The 4,602-nt window shown below is 33.1% G+C and overlaps 1 long non-coding RNA gene across 1 annotated transcript; it reads right to left on the minus strand.

Moving 5' to 3' along the window:
* Positions 1-1,112: 1,112 nt before the first annotated feature.
* Positions 1,113-3,449, minus strand: LOC150032719 (uncharacterized). Its single transcript, XR_016524723.1, has 2 exons — positions 3,311-3,449; positions 1,113-3,221 (listed from the first exon to the last, which is right to left on the minus strand). It is a non-coding gene; the product is annotated as an uncharacterized LOC150032719 (long non-coding RNA).
* Between the last annotated feature and the right edge of the window lie 1,153 nt (positions 3,450-4,602).

Raw genomic sequence — 4,602 nt, forward strand, 5'->3', positions numbered from 1 at the left:
AGAACTGATCCCCCATCATTTTCCTGAAAGTCAATCAAGAAATCTGTATTAGGAGTCATGTGAAACGTGCACCCTGAATCCATGATCCAAGCATTCTGAATGTCCCTGCTGGATACCATCAAAACCTCTCCTGAATCATACCCATCAGTAATATTTGCTGCACTAGAATCCCCCGTATGCTTACTACTTGATGCTTCCTTGCTCTTATTCAAAGGACAATTCTTTCTAAAGTGTCCTTTATGACATAGGAAACACTTTTTGCTTTTCCCCTTTGATTTCGACCTGTATCTCGATTCTTTTCCTTTTTCGTTCTTTTTCTCATTTCTACCTCTGGCCATGAGTAACTCTCCATCCTTGCGTTCCTTTTTAATCTCGAGATTTCTTGTTCTCAAGGTATCCAACACTATATCCATGGACAATGAATCTCGTCCATATTTAATACCTATCTTAACTTCTCGATACGATTTTGGCAAAGAATTCAGAAGAATAACTGCTTGATTTTCATCCGAAATCTTCTCACCGATGTTATTGAGATCAACTATAATCTTCTAAAATTCATCTAGGTTCTCTTCTAAGCCTTTACTTGAGTCCATCTTATATCCAAAGAATTTCTCCTTTAGATATAATTTATTTGGCAAGGACTTAGTCAAATAAAGACTTTCCAGTTTCTTCCACAACTCTGCTGTAGTAGTAGCCTCATCTACTAGCCTAAGCACTCCATCTGATAAATACAGAATTATTGTCGAATAGGCCATCTCATCCATATCCTTTTTTTCAGCTTCTGTAATTGTTGGTGGAAGGTTATCTTCGTCTAAGATTTTGGCTACCTTTTGTTGTACCATAATAGCTCTAATCTTTTTTCTCCATAACCCGAAATCACCTTTCCCATCAAATTTAACAACTTCGAACTGTGTAGACATCGAAGCCATCTGTCAAAATTCGAACAAAAATCCTGAACAAAGAATATGTCAGCACACACTAGCACACAACCTCTTTGGATCAACTGGAGCTCTGATACCACTTGTGAGAGTTTTTGAACCTAACTTAGATGGCTAAATAGAACGCAAACAATCAGCAGAAATAAATTGAAAGAAGAAAAGAACACCAAGATATATAGTGGTTCGACCAGTTTGGTCTATATCCACTTTGAGAACCAACTTGAATTAATTTATTAATAAGTAATAAAGGAATTTTACAAATTACAGATAATCAATGAAATCACCAATCTGTAATTTTTGTATCACTGATACCGAGAGATCTACACACAAATTCGCCTCTGAAAACTAAGAACAACTCGCTGCAAAACAGCTCAAAACAGTGTGCTATCACCTCTGACCGGCGAATCACGTGCAGGTCCGCGCGTATCTCTCACTACTGCCAGAAGTAACCTCCACGGCGAAACCGAACTGCCTGCTACTCAGATCAGCTAACCTCCCAGACCGAACCGCGACAGCTTGAACCGCTGCCCAAGCCGTGAACTTCCAAGACCGAACCGCCTGACGGAAACCTCCCACGCTGTCTGTTGATCTGCAAGCACCACCCTCACCGATCGATCGTGGTCTACTTCACCGGCGGCCTCCGATTAGTGTCCCAGGCGACTCTCTCGTTTTGGTCTTGCGTTAGTCCAACTCCTTGGGCGGCTGCAACTGTTTCTTCAGCAAAGGGAGACCCACGAAAAAGGTCCTAATTTTGAAGAAGAAGAAAAAATTACAAGTTTACCACTACTCAATAATTACGATAATGCCATTGGGCCTTTCATTTTTCAAAAAACCTAATAAAACCCACCTAAAAACCTTGTTATTTTCTACCTACCCTTTTGATACCGATGGAAAATGTGTTACTAATGTATTAATTAGTGATTACGAATTCTTTGATAAGCTTCCACAAATATTGTACAAGACAACTAATCAACTATTGATGAATTTTGAAGATTCATATTATGATCCTCTCTTAGTTTAAGTTTGGTGTTGCTATCAAATTGGAGGAAGGAGATTAAAAGAACTTCATTTGGGTATATGTTAAATTTGGAGATAGATGTTTTTCATATGGGAAAAAATTAAATTTACCATATTGAAAATTATCATATTGTTCAAAGCAAGTTTTGACCATATTAATAAAGATGTAATTACTTTTGATGTATTAGACTTCACTTTTATATATGTATTAGTACTTGATTTTTGTAGTGGTGAATGGTTGATCATTTCATAAAACAATATATTTTGACAATACACATCCATACTTAGGGAGAAAATTTTTAATACCAGGACTTTATTCACATCATAAATTTATTTTTTTTAAATTCTAGTTAATTACACATAATAGACACCACCTTACTTTTAAAAATAGGCTAAAATGAGATACAATAAATGAAGTATGAAAAAATTTCCAAACTCCTAAAGTATAGAAAATTTTCTTGAAACTAGGAGAATCCATTCTTAAGAATCTAATCTAATTAAAACATTATTGTCGGTGTGACAAGCACCACATGAATGTGTTGCTCTCCAAAACGTAGCTGATCCACAAAAATGTCATAACTAAAGAAAATATACATAATCAAGCAATAAATGATAAATATTTTTATAGTAGAAATTTGATAATAGAAATTTAGAAATGGATAATCTATTAAAAACATAATATATGAGTATATCATATTTTGAGTTTTTTGATATATATTTGATAACAAATGTAAAATTTGGATAATTTTAATAATTATTTACAAAAATGTGTTGATATTATATTTATGGTTTAATTATTACCTATCTAATTCTTAAACTTTTGAATTTATGTCTATTGTTAGTTCATGAACTTTAAATGTCTAGCCGATTTTGAAACTTTGAATTTTGTATCAAATATAGATATTACCTTAAAAAAATTATTCAATATGTACTTAAACTCTTAATATTAATTAAATCCAATAGTTCCTTTTGATATTTTAAAATTATCTGCCTACTAAAAATAAAATTGAAAATTTGGAGTTTCTTTAGACACAAACTTACTTTTATATTTAATAGATCAAGTAATTTTTAAAAATTTTCTAAAAATTTAAGAAATATATTATAAACACAAATTTGAAAGTTGATAGAATATCGTTGTAGAAGCTTTCTTCCCTTTCTGTTCGAAGTAATCTTCGAAACCACTCATAGATTTATCCATCCCCCCAAGATCTCCACCATACTTCTCCACCTTGAAGAACTTGGAAACATCAAAAAATTCATCTTCCTCTATAATCAAAGTGATAGAGAAGTGAAACTAAAATGGATATAGAGGAAATTGTGAAACTCAAATGGTTATAGAGGAAATTTTAACTAACCTGAAACATCTCCAACTCTCTAATGAAGAAGACAGATCCATAATCATACTTTACCCTGAAATAAGTCACGAAGTTAATGGCTAACTCAACCACAGCCTAATCGAAAAATTGCAATCACAAAGAATTGTAGCTGGAAATGCCCGAAAAAAATCCCTTTAATGACACATGGAAAATAAAGAATGGAATAAGTATCCAGACAATTGGGGAAAACCTCTTTATTTTAAAATTTGGGAGATCTCTTGATAAAGAATGAATTTTTTGATTTGGCCCGTGGCGTTTTTTATGATCATCTTTTAATTTTAGAAGAACTAGGAGCCGATAAACAAATTATTGATCTCAAATTCGATAAAGTGGGTCTTTTGAGACGACTCATGTGTCCCCCACTTGGTTTCCAGAAAAAAATAATGGCAAGAAAGATTTGTAATCACATAGAAAAAATTTTAGACATTGAGTGTGATGAATATGACTTATGCTAGGGAAACAATGAGAATAAAAATCTTAATGGACGTCAAAAAAAACCCCACAGAAGACTAGTGAAAGTTCAACTTTCAGAATCAACATAAGAAAAATGGGTTGCAATTACATATGAAAGATTACCTGATTTTTATTATTCTTGTGGAATAATTGGACATGTTTCAAAATAATGCAATTTACTATAAGCTTTCCCCTATAGCCTCAATGACTGTTCAACACAATATGGCCCTTGGTTGAGGTTTCAAAGCTCTCCAAAACTTATTAGAAAATTCTCAGATAACCCTGCAGATGACAAAGATTTGATTCTCCACAAAAAATGTCTTCTATACCTCAACCAGACCAGATAACAAATGTTATATTTTTTAAAAAACCGCAGAATCAACAAGGACAAATGCCAATTGACCCCAAAATTCTTGACCTGAACTTACCTCAAAGACCTACAAGTCATCCTGATATAGAACAACATCTGAATATTCTACCTGACTTTATAAGGACAATGGAGTCTGAAAACGAATTCACAAAAAAGAAACTACATTATATATAAAAAAAAAACCTCAATTGAGAAAGACCAAAATAATCAACAACCTTTTAATATTGGAAATACCAATCTATCCCCTCCACCTAAATAATTAAAATATTTGAAAAGAAGAACCAAGCAACAGATGGATCTCGACATAGAAGCCACTACCAAAAACCAAAAAAGGAAATTAATCATAAATGATAACTTTGAAAGAAAAGGAGACAAAAGACAGAAAAAATCAAGATCAGAATAAATTTTGTTTGAAGTTAATATCGCTTTGGCAGAGGCTATAGCAACC

This window comes from Benincasa hispida, chromosome 11 (genome assembly GCF_027475165.1).
Source record: "Benincasa hispida cultivar pf3 chromosome 11, pf3_genome.v1.1, whole genome shotgun sequence".
Lineage (NCBI taxonomy): Eukaryota > Viridiplantae > Streptophyta > Magnoliopsida > Cucurbitales > Cucurbitaceae > Benincasa > Benincasa hispida.